The sequence below is a fragment of the Sus scrofa genome, chromosome 14 (assembly GCF_000003025.6).
Source record: "Sus scrofa isolate TJ Tabasco breed Duroc chromosome 14, Sscrofa11.1, whole genome shotgun sequence".
Taxonomy (NCBI): domain Eukaryota; kingdom Metazoa; phylum Chordata; class Mammalia; order Artiodactyla; family Suidae; genus Sus; species Sus scrofa.
Window position 1 is genome coordinate 137172876 of NC_010456.5, and position 12578 is coordinate 137185453.

At 51.6% G+C, this 12578-nt stretch overlaps 1 protein-coding gene across 4 annotated transcripts in view; it reads left to right on the forward strand.

The window, feature by feature from the left end:
• PTPRE (protein tyrosine phosphatase, receptor type E) overlaps positions 1-12578 on the forward strand; it is a 162797-nt gene that overhangs the window by 71427 nt on the left and 78792 nt on the right. The window contains exon 3 of one of the 4 annotated variants that reach the window (XM_021073749.1): positions 3386-12164. The exons of the other annotated variants lie outside the window; for them this stretch is intronic. The gene's annotated coding sequence lies outside the window, so the exon portion shown is untranslated. The remainder of the gene's footprint in view (positions 1-3385; positions 12165-12578) is intronic. 4 annotated transcript variants of the gene reach the window in all.

Here is a 12578-nt window from a genome sequence, read left to right on the forward strand (position 1 = left end):
GGGAACTCCCGGAGTTGCTTAATCTCATCAGACACCATGGAAACTCTGTTTCCCTCTTGTGGGAGTTCTAAAAAAAAAAAAAAAAAAAAAAAAAGGACTGGAAAGTGTGTTCTGCTGAGATGAAGCTGGAAGTCCTGAAAGCACACAATGTGAGCAGGATCAAATTCAGAGGCATCACTCTTTCCAGGACCTGTTTTTGGCTTCCTTCCAAGGTGAAGGCAACACCAGCATATTCTGTTGTGCTGTTTCCCGTTGTGGGTGGATTTATTTAATTTTTAATGAGTGATTCACTACCCGTAGCTGTGTGTTTTCCTCCCGTGGCGCTGAGGATTAAGTCATGTTTCCTTTTAAAAATTATTTTTGATATACTGAGTTAACATTGTACTTGGAGAGTTGGAGACAAAGGGATACGATAGTATCACCGAGAGAAGGCATTTAACCTCGTGTAGGACATGTGACATGGCAGTGATGGTGTCACCCTGTGACTCTGCTCTCCCCTAGAGGAGACCGTGTCTCATGAAACATCCAAAAACAATTCTCTCCAGAGAAGTGTTTTCCGGAGTTCCCATTGTAGCCCAGAAGGTTAAGAACTAGACATAGTGTCGGTGAGGATGTGAGTTCAATCCCTGGCCTCGCTCTGTGGGTTAAGGATCTGGGGTTGCCACAAGCTGCAGCATAGGTCACAGATGCAGCTTGGATCTGTTGTTGTGGCTGTGGCTGTGACCAGCAGCTGCAGCTCTGATTCAACCCCTAGCCCTGGAACTTCCATGTGCTGCAGGTCCAGCCATAAAAAGAGGAGGAAGGAAAAAAAATGTTTTTATAAGTTGTGAAGTTGTATAATTTTTAAAGCATTTTTTTTCTTTTTTTTTTTTTTACGTTGTGACAAATGCATTCCACCTGGAATGGCACGTGGTCGGTTTCTAGAACAGAAAGCTCAGTAACAGAATCAGTTTCCACGCACAGGCTTCCTTCCCGTCCATGCCGTTTACTCCGAGTGGCCTCTGTCCACCCAGCCGGGGTCTCCTAACCCCTTCAGGTCCATCACCATATGTGACAGCAGCTCCAGGGTCGCCCTGGCAGCAGAGCTGTCTGGCTCCCTTCTCAGGCTCAGTGGTTGCCAAACTGTGCCCACGCGGTGGCATCTCAGCCCTGCTCCCTGAGATGAGCAGGGGTGAAGGCCGTCCTCCTTTGCACCCGCCTGGCCTGAGCATGGACCAGGGAGCCTCCAGACAAGCAGTCCAAGCTCCTGCCCTGCGCCCAGCACCCAAGGCCCCCGGCCTTGTATTTCCATAGCGCTGCCTGAGACGATGGGTACACACCAGAGTGGCAAACGCAGGGACCAAAGAGACCGGAGGCAGCAGGAGATGATAAACCAGGGAAGAGAGAAAAGGAAGATGGAGTATGGTTGGGAGGCAGGTGGGCAGCTCGGTGGAGTCAGTGTGATCAAACCATACGGCCAGGAGAGGAGCAGAGGGGCCCGGCCCAGGGCCCGGCGGAGGGCCCACTCCTATCCCAACTGGCTGTGTGGCTGTCATCAAGTCGCCCACCTCCTGGGAGCCCTCCTAACCGCCCACCTCCGCGAGGCTCCAGAAGTCCATCCATCCGAGAGGGGACGGAGAAGCAATGGAAAGGTTCTCGGACACATGAATAGCACAGAAGGTCACCTGGGTCCCAGATGAGGACATTGGAACGTGCGAGAGGCCGTGGCCGGGCGGTTGCTTTTCTTAGGGGACAATCTGCTTTTAACCAACATCCTGGGTCAAGGCTCAGGGCTTCCCCGAGCAGTTTTCCTGCAAAGGAGACACCCCTTTGTCAGGGCAGCTGCTCCCAGACCTGGTGAAGCTCAGCAAATACCATCTGCTCTGAGAGTCAAACTGCAGGCCTGGAGCAGCAGCTTCTGCTGTTCTGTATGCAGACATCCAGGCACCACACCAAACATCCAGGTACCACCCCAGACATCCAGGTACAACCCCAGACACCCAGGTACCACTCCGGACATCCAGGTACCACCCCGGACATCCAGTACCACCCCAGATATCCAGGTACAACCCCAGACACCCAGGTACCACTCCGGACATCCAGGTACCACCCCGGACATCCAGTACCACCCCAGATATCCAGGCACCACACCAAACATCCAGGTACCACCCCAGACATCCAGGTACAACCCCAGACATCCAGGTACCACTCCGGACATCCAAGTACCACCTCGGACATCCGGTACCACCCCAGATATCCAGGCACCACACCAAACATCCAGGTACCACCCCAGACATCCAGGTACAACCCCGGACATCCAGGTACCACCCCAGACACCCAGGTACCACACCAAACATCCAGGTACAACCCCAGACATCCAGGCACCACCCCAGACATCCAGGTACCACACCAGACATCCAGGCACCACTCTGGATATCCAGGTACCACCCCGGACATTCAGATACCACCCTGGACATCCAGGTACCACCCCAGACACCCAGGTACCACACCAAACATCCAGGTACCACCCCCGACACCCAGGTACCACCCCAGACATCCAGGTACAACCCCAGACATCCAGGCACCACCCCAGACATCCAGGTACCACACCAGACATCCAGGCACCACTCTGGATATCCAGGTACCACCCCGGACATTCAGATACCACCCTGGACATCCAGGTACCACCCCGGACATCCAGGTACCACCCCGGACATCCAGGTACCACCCCAGACACCCAGGTACCACACCAAACATCCAGGTACCACCCCCGACACCCAGGTACCACCCCAGACATCCAGGTACAACCCCAGACATCCAGGCACCACCCCAGACATCCAGGTACCACACCAGACATCCAGGCACCACTCTGGATATCCAGGTACCACCCCGGACATTCAGATACCACCCTGGACATCCAGGTACCACCCCGGACATCCAGGTACCACCCCAGACACCCAGGTACCACCCCAGACATCCAGGTACCACCCCAGACATCCAGACACAACTCCAGACATCCAGGTACAACCCCAGACATCCAGGTACCACCCCAGACATCCAGGTACCACCCCAGACATCCAGGTACCACACCAGACATCCAGGTACCACCCCAGACATCCAGATATCTCTCTAGACATCCAGGTACTGCTCTAGACAGACATCCAGGTACCACACCAGAGATCCACGTATCACAGAAATCCAAATATCATATCAGAAACCCAGGTACCTGGTCTGAAAATCAGTTTGGGCATTTATAATAATGGTACAAATAGGAGTCTTCATTTTTCACCAGACCTTGGTAACCCCTTTCTGAAACTCATTTTAGGGGTTAAAAAAAAGAATGAACTTTTATTTTAGCTGGGTTCTAACATATTTCATAACAGTGTGTCTGTGGTTGATATCACAGTGTCCCTGGGGAATGTGGGAAGAAGTTGAAGTGACCCCATCATGGAACCGCGTGTCCCTGACTGAGGATGAACAGGTCATCAAGGGAACGGTTTGCTGAAATTCCTACACCGGATTCTGGGAGAGACCGAGAACCGTATCAGTGGCACCTCAGCAGACCTGGCAGTGCTCTGCAAGATTCTTAAACCCTTCCACAGGGAAGGGTCTTCTTCAAGGGCGTGGTTGAGAGAGAGTTCAGTATAATCTCGAGGCATAAAAAGTCAAATTCAGAGACGGGTCTGAGGCTCTAGGTCCGTCTGGTCAGTGGTAGAACAGGCGGATGTATAAAAACCCTGTTTTCTACTTTTCCCCGTGATTTGGGACATGAAACTCAGGCTTGACCCTCACAGAGGGACAGAGAACCGTCCCTTTGGCTCCCTCGCTGACTGCGCCGTGTGGGGGCATGGGGGCTCCTGGAGGGCGTGAATGTTCTGATTCGGGTCCCTGCGGTGGCCTGGCACCTGCACTCCTCCCTGTGTGGCTGGTGCCTGGGTGAATGAGCGTGGATATGGGGGGAGACCAGGCCGTTCGCAGAAAGAAAACCTCGCACTGCCCTCTCCATGGCATCCGGGCGGCACTTAGCGAGACCACGGCCAGCTTTGGAAGGTGCTAGGCTGCTTGTTCAAAAAGCAGGAAGAAAGCTTTTTCCTCTCCTCCGTGGTCTCCCTCGGCCCGGCCATAGCATTTTATACTCCCCATTGGATGCCGTGCTCCCTGGGGTTCAGGAATATTCTCGGGCAGTGCAGACCCTCCGAGATGCCCGGGACCGGCCCTTCAACTTGGCAGGTGGAGCAAGAGTATCAGGCCGGGAAATGGGCCTTCCAGAACCATCCCGGAAGGTGCCAGAAGGTGTGAGTCCCAAGCCCCTGGCAGAATGCAGAGCTGTCCCATCAGACTGTACCTGCCAGACACGAATTTAGAGATAAAACTCTTACCCATTTCAAGACAGTGGCTGCAGTGAAGCCCGAGATCTAAGCCCCCTCTGAGCCTCTGGCCTCGGACCTTGAAGCCGGCTCTGGTGTGAGAACTGCCCAGGGCGCTTTGCAATCAGGGTTTTTCTCACCCTGGGCACACGACCTATTTCCAGATCTTTAATTCTTCCTCCTTCCATCATTAGTTTCGGGAAATGTCCCCCCCCACACACACACCCAGTGCTGCCAGCCTCCCCGTCCTCTGACTCCCAATCCCAGGTGACGTTTTGCCAACTTGTTTCAATTTCTTTAGATTGTCATGGGAAACGCTCACTGCTCTTCAGAGCGGTCATCTTTCTCCACTCTGTCCCCTTCTAGCATGTTGGCCTCGTGTGGACAGGGCTCCTGTCCCTCGTCCCCGCACACAGGTGCTGCCACAGGAGAGAGATTTAACACTCCTCACCTGGCTTTTTGCCCCCTTTTTTGGAGCAAGAAGGATATAAACAAACAAATGAAGGGGACTAACACCCGCAAGAGTCTCAGTAAAACCTCCTGTGACTTCCTCTGTCCAACAGCAGTGGTTTCTTTCTCAGGTGAGGCCGAGTGGGTTTTGTTTTATTTTGCGGGCACCATACAGCAGATGCCAGGCGGGCACGGAGGCATTTCTGGCTCACTGTCTGCCTGAATGGGGCAGGGAGAGAATGGTTCTGGGTCTGCACCGGTCCCCAAACTGGGCCAGAACCACACATTCCAGCTCAGTTTAGGATTTTAATGGCAGTTCTCGTCCCAGCCCCTTCATTCATTTCAGACGGATTCCTGAGCTCCAAGGAGTGTGTTTTCCCAGCAAAGCCACCTGCTAGCCTTGAAATTCCATGTCTTGAAAGGGAGACGTTTTAGATCCAGCCAAGATGCAGTCTAAGAGGAGGACCTGTGATTCACTGTAGGTCTGATCCAGAAGAATGGCCGAGGTTCAAGTGCAGCATGTCACTGTGTAAAGGCGCCGTGGGCCTTGCACACAGGGCAGAACTGAACAGAGGTGGGGGACAGCCGGACTCAGTCCTTCGGGCGGCTCCGGGACCCAGGGGGCGAGGTGGCCGGGCTGGGCACCTGGAGTCGGGAAGTTCTTGGTAGCTGGGACCGTCCCCTCCCTTCCTGCCGAAGCTGTGGCTGCCTTAGCCTCCCAGTCCCGGGGGAACGGGTGACTTGGGTGACCAAAGAAAACACAAGGAAATTACATGCAAAAGACCTGAACGTGCGAGTGCATCACGCTGGCCCGACCGCCCCTGTGGTGTGGTGTCGGATGGGACTGAGAATTAACACTGTGTTTTGTGTCATTGCTCCGTCCGGTCAGAACCCCCTGAATGGCAAGCAGGTAAGCTTTTAGCCTTTTTGCAGCCTGTTGTCACCGAAGGAGTTACATTCAGAAGGCAAGTCTCACCACTTCGCAGTTATTTTTAAAACCGGGAGTTCCCGTGGTGGCTCAGTGGTAATGAACCCGAGGATGCGGGTTTGATCCCTGGCGTCGCTCAGTGGGTTAAGGATCCGGTGTCGCCACGAGCTGGTGTAGGTGGCAGTCGCAGCTCGGATCTGGCGTTGCTGTGGCTGTGGTGCAGGCTGGCACCTGCAGCTCCAATTTGACCCTTATCCCGGGAGCCTCCATATGCTGCAGGTGCGGCTTTAAAGGGACAGAAACAAAGTAAGTCAATAAATAAGACAGTGAGAACACGTCACCCCCACCACTCACAGCGCCCAGGAGCCCCGTGGCTTGGGTGTCTGACTTGGCTCTGTCCCGTCTGAAAAGCTCCTGCTGCAGAGGCCTCCTCCTGGATGCCTGGGCATCAGCCAAGTTGAGGAGAAGGCAAAGCACACCTTCTCTCCAGGGAAATGGTTGGGGCAGAACCCAGAAAACAGAAACAAGAAGCCACCTGGCGCTCAAGGGCCGGGGGTGGTTTATCTCCTGTGGTGACTTGGAGCCTCTCCTAATCCCTTTATCCTCAGAATTCAGAATACTTTCAACCAGGACACACACCTGGGGCTCTTCTTTCTGAGATGAAAGGGCTCAGATCTGTGTGCCGGGATTGGAGGGGGTGGCTCCCGGGGACAAAGAAGCAGAGTTCTCTGGACAGGGGCCTTGGCTCTGCTCTGGGGGGATGTGGCACCCATTTGGGAGGGGCTGAGGGCGTATTCGTTCTTCCTGGAGTACAAACCCAAGGGTGGAGACAAGTCCTCGTCTTAGATTGCATCTTCAATTGCCTGTTTTAAAACATGTCCCTTTTCAAGACAGGCAATTTCCAGGCTGATAGGTGACCTTGCTTGGCAGGCATATCCCTTAGGTCTTAAAAATCCACCTGAACTGAATGGAGCCACATTTCTCCCTTCCGAAGCAGAGGCCAGTCCATCGTGGCCCACCTCTGGGAGAGAGGGTGTCGAGTGGGGGGGGGGGACTTGCCAGAATGTGGGTGTCACAGCCAGGTGACCAAGGTCAGTCACCAGCTTTGCCCTTGAGGGACTCCCTGGCAACCAGTGAGTCATGTGCGTTTTAGGGCCTCCATTTAAACACCTTAAAGCCCCTAAATTCTTGGGGTCTGTGGACTCAGAATAACACCACAGAATTACCCAGCTGGTGCTTAGCTGATGGCCCGGAGCCTGCAGGAGGGGTTTAGGACTGGATGGTACCCACGGCTTCTGCAGTTTCATAAATGGCTTCATGCAATAGATTGTCATGAACACCTATGCGAAAGCCCCATCTTGCAATGATGTTGCAATATTTAATTAATTCTCTGGCTACCCTCACGGGACGGTCCAAGCAAGCACTGCTTGGTGTGGCGGCAAATTTGCTGAGCATCAGAGGAAAACTGTCGGGTCAGGAAACTCATCTTTCGCCGCGTGCCTCATCTGGCATTCTGTCCATGTTTATGCACCGGCTGCACACAGACCACCTTGAACTAAATGGTTTTGACCTCTGTTTCTAACACGTGTGTTAGCAGGAAGCGGGGGCCCTTCTCTGACGGTTCAGCAAGCCATCTACCCCACCTGCTCCTGTCTTAGCTGCCAGCCTCGGTGTTAGAGTCTGGTTTCTCTGGGAAAATGCGCGGTCAGGGCCATCTCGTTGCCAGGAGGCGGCACCATCCACTTTTCCTTTCAAGATGATGGAACGTCTCATGCCTAGAGTGTGGACGTGGAGGACTGGAGGATGTCTGACAGTCCAGAGGGGAGGGAGCTCCGCCAAGGACACGTGCTGTCAGAAGCTTCCGTTGCTGGGCAACGGGGGACTTTCCCTCTGTTTGGCCCAAGGCAGTTCAGTGGGCGGAAGACACTCGGGCCTGTGATGGGCTGGAGAGGAGAAAATTTCAAACCTGCCTTGATAAAAGCCTGGCTTCCACAGTAGAAAATTAACACCTAAGAGAGGATTTGGGGTGGGGCTGGGGGTGCGGGGGAAGCTGCATGTCACATGCCAGGGGGGCAGAGTGTGGAGGGGACAGGGGTGTCCCCCGTCCCCAGCATCCTGCTGACTTTAGATAAAGTGTATTCACATGGCCGGGATTCTACCCTTACCATCTGCAGCTTGAGAAGTTGTGGGAACACATGCACTTGAGGCTTCCCTGGTTTTTATCGCCGTGGTGCCTTGTCCACCCACAAGCCTCCCAGCTCTCACCCTCCGCCTCAGGTGGAGACTCTGCTTCCCCGGGGGAGAGGGGGAGGCAGAGGGGCAGGGAGGTTCACACCACACGCACACACGCGCACACACACACACACACACACTCGCGGGCCCTGCGCTCCCAGGGCCGATGGGTCCTGGCTGCCGGGAGGAGTCGCTGTCAGTGTTGCGACTCGCATGTCTGTTGGGTGGGAGTTGTGAGAAGTGTGTCTGTTCATCACGGCAGCCTCGTGTCCGAGGCCCCTGAAGCTTCCCTTCCCACGGGGACAGAGTTTTTTGCTGTCCCTAAAACCACAAGGTGTCTCAGCTTTGAGCCTGGCCGATCTTCGTGTTGGGGCCAAAAAAAAGAAATTAAAAAAAGCAGAACAGAGCAAACACCCCAACAACAGACAGAGAGAATGGTGGGGAAAGGACCAGAGTGCAGGGCTAAGGCGCATTGGGCTGGAGGTAATCGCATGAATGGGGGCCAGATTGAGACTTGGCGTTTTCCTTGAGCTCTGACTTTAGAAGTGACCTGCCTTTTCCCAACAGTGGCCTCTGAAGTCCAAGCCAGGTGGTTGGATTTCTGCCCTTTGGACAAACCCCGTCTTGTCAGGAGCCCAGGCTGTGTCTAGAGATGGTTGGCAGCAGGAACGCGGGGCTGCCTGCTGGCCCCGGGTGTCCAGCTCAACGCCGTTTGTGCAGAGGAAACGTGGTGAAGCCCGTGGGCACCAAAGGAAGCTCCCGCCCTCCTTCTCCTGGGACTCCCCACGTCCCCTTCTGCTGCCCGGCTGTCGGGGGCCGTGGGGAGGGGACACCGCTCCCACCACCCAGTTCAGGGCGAGAGCCTCAGAGAATCAGCCTCTTCGAGTTCCAGGCATTTGAACGCTTTGCTCTTTAGGGATCAGGGCTTGAGCGCCGACATCCGATTGGTAATATTCATCTTTTTTATTTAAGCCAGACTTTGCAGGTTAGAGACCTCGGGAATGAAGATATAAGAACACGGATACGTATTTGTGTGTGAATGTGTGTGTCTGCCAATTACAAATAAAAGCAAGATGGGCCGTGTCCAAATAGGAGAACACATCTGTTGCTTAAAAAGTGAATGGGACCAAGGTTCAGTTAACATGAGCTCCCAGCCAGAAAAAATACTCGTGTCCCTATTTCTAGTCCTGTTACTTCTGCTTTTTTTAAATTATTATTCAATAAGCATTTATTGAGTACCAGTATAATCAGATTCAGGCAACGGATTGCTTTGCATCTTTTTTTTCCCCATTTTTAAAAAATTTATTGGAGTTCCTGTCATAGCTCAGCAGTTAATGAACTCAACTAGTATCTATGAGGATGTGGGTTCGATCCCTGGCCTCACTCAGTGGGTTAAGGATCCAGTGTTGCTGTGAGCTGTGGTGTAGGCTGGCACCTACACCTCTGATTCATCCCCTAGCCTAGGAATCTCCATGTGCCACAGGTACAGCTCTAAAAAGACAAAAAATAAAAATTAAAAAGTACAAATTGTTTGTTTATTGAAGTATAGGATGATGTGTGATGTGTTAGTTTCAGGTGTAGAGCAGAGTGATTCTGTTAGACATATGTAACTCCCGTACACAGATTATAGCAGATTTAATCATAATAGCAAAGAGTTGGCAAAAGACCGCATGCCCTTCAGCGGGTGAATAATTAAGCAATCTGTGGTACATTCATATAATGGAATACTATTCAGCAATAAAAAGGAATGAAGTATTGTTATGTGGACGATTTGGAAGAATCTCCAGGGCCTTGTTCCAAGAAAAAAGCTTTCTCCTAAAGGTTATATGCTGAGTGATTCTATTCCTCTAGTATTCTTGAAATGATAAAAAAAAAATTAACCATTTTTAATTGAAGTATAGTTAATCGACAGTGTTGTGTTAGTTTTAGGTATTCAGCAGTGTGGTTTCAGTTTTATAGATCTATGGATAAAAAGATAGATTTTTCTTATATTCTTTTCCATGACAGGGTATTGCAGGATATTGAATGTAGTTCCCTGGGCTGTAGGGTAGGCCCTTGTTGTTTTCTGTCCTATATAATAGTTGGTATCTGTTCATCTCAAGCTCCTCAATTTTGCTTCTTGAAAAGCACTTCTCAAGTCGCTGGAAGTAGCGAGACATCGCTCCTGAAATTAACGAGGGGAGAAACGAAGGCGTCGGGGGATGTTTCCTCCTCCTGTTTTCAGTCTCACTGTCACGCGGCGCTGGCGTGCACGGAGGCTTCCAGCTGTCCCCGTTCATCATCGCTGAGAAATGACGTTCCGAGTTCCCACGAACTAAGTTTCACGCAGCCAGGTGTTTGTTTTCCGAAACCCCTGTGCCACGTGAGACAAATGGTTTGATTTACGTGTGTGGTGTGACTGCACTGGGAAGCAGTCGAAGCACGGCAGTGATACTGCAGCGTCGCCATGGCAACCGGTGGAAATAATGGCCCCCTTCGGGAATAAAAGAGACCTCAAATCCTATTGCAGGCGAGTAGCACTGGCTGTCTGCAGGAGAGATTGTTTCCGATGATTGTCTCAGAAATTCCTTGTCAACAGAAAATGAACACAAAGTGGCGTTTTCAGAAAATAAATGGATTTGCAGACAACTGACCTGCTCATCTAAGTCACCAAGGAAGGCAGGGTGGCGATTTGAGAAGCCAATGAGGAGGTTTCAAGGGGCTTCCATGTACGCTGCTTTTCCAGGAGCTGCTGGAAGTCTGCTCGCTGGTCCTGCCACATGGAACATGTTGCTGCACGGCTGTTGACCTGTGCTGCCATGTCTTATAGCCTTTCTGCTTCTGTCTGGATTTTTGCTGTATTGGAGGCAGGGATAATTAAGGATTCAATGAACGCGCATGTAACTGCCTAGCAGGGTCCTTGGCCCATGGGAAGTACTCAGTAAACAGTACCTCAGATAAAATTCTCAGGATGAGATGAAAGTGAGTGTGGGGGCGGGAGGTGGGGGGCGGTGGGCTGGTCATGGGAATTATTAGTATTTACAACAACCACAGAAGTGAGACCTTGTAGCAAACCATCTTCCAGACGTCACGTGCCGCTCTGGTGTGTTCATGTCCTTCATTCCTCCCCAAAGCCGCGTAACTGCTTGGAACTGTCTGCACGAGTTTGTGCCACCTGCGCTAATAAGCACATCCTCGGGGAAGGGCACTTTTCTTTATGAAGATGCCACATGCTCGGGGATGCGGCTCGACCAGTGAACATGAAATAAAGAAGCTCTGTCTAAAAAAAAAAAAAAAAAAAAAGATCTTCCACGTTGACAGCAGGAAAGGAGAACTTGATGAGGACAGGCCTGAGGGTTGGTCAGTTTTTCAGTTAACCAAGTGTAAACCCTGGAGGTGCATTTCCCTTTTAATTTTGGGAAGTGCTCTAGAGAGAAAATCGCAATCTTTTTGCCATGAGACGTTCTCTCTTCAAAGCAGCATCATGCCTGAAATAGAACTGTCTTTCAGCTGAGTGGAAAACTCTAGATTTTACCTTTAAAGCCCATCTGGGGACAGGCACCCGTCTTATATGTGCCCAAGACGTTTCCTTCCTGTTTTCTCCACCTTCGGCTGTAGTTGCATTTCGTTTTGCCTTGAAAGAGTCTTTGGGAAAGGATGCCATCAGCGGTGACTTCTATTTGAAAACTAAATCTGAAGCGTGGGACATGCGTGATGGGTCTTGCCACATCTGTGCTGGTCTCTGCGGGCTTGTCCTGGGCGCAGAGAGTGTCTTTCTCTCGCTCTGCCTTTCCAAGTGCGCTGCACGGGAGGTTTTGACGACACGGCTGCGGCAGCCAGCGACCAGGCTGCCTTGCTTCCAGCAGCCAGACTGCTTCTCTGCCACCTTTCGTACTGATTTAAACTTAAAAAAAAGAAGTCACCACACCACTGCAAATTATAAATTTATCTCTAGGTGTTTATTTCCATTAAAGATGAGCGGTCTCTCCTGATACTTTTTCCCCTGCTGGATTTTTGGCCCTGGTTTCTGATGACATGGTTTTGAGGACCGGCGGCCACTAGGCTCCGAAGGGGAATGACAAAGGGAAGACCCACGTAAATTATGTATCGCCTTTTGCATCAGTAGCCTGCATGGAAATGTTCAGACTGTCAGCCAGCGAGACTGCGGTGCCGTGGCCATGGCTTTGGACGAGGTGATCACCTAGGGGCTGCTCGGAAAGCAATGCTCTGTAAGTATCCGTGGACGCAGAACGTAGAGGCGAGGAGGGGTTTCCGGAACGTTCTTTATGTCCCTGGTTTGGGTTGGGAGAAAAAATGCATTTTCCCACAGCTTTTACAATGTAATAAGTAAGGTTGCCTCCCACGGTTAATTTAGGAGTGTCACCACGATTCTATTCTTGGTCAAGTTTGCGTGTGAGCTTCTGCTAGTTTGTAAAACGTAGCATCCGTGTAGGTGGCGGGTTAGCAATTTCGTACAAATGATTTATGCAGATTTTATGTCTTCCTATGCCTTAAGCTGCTATTTAGCATATAAATGCGTTCTCTCTTATTTAAATTGTGATATCTAAAGGTTCTTTAGGCAAAGAGAATGTGCTTATAATTTTGGCCATGGGTCTTTCCGCTAACTTAGAAATTACAAAGAC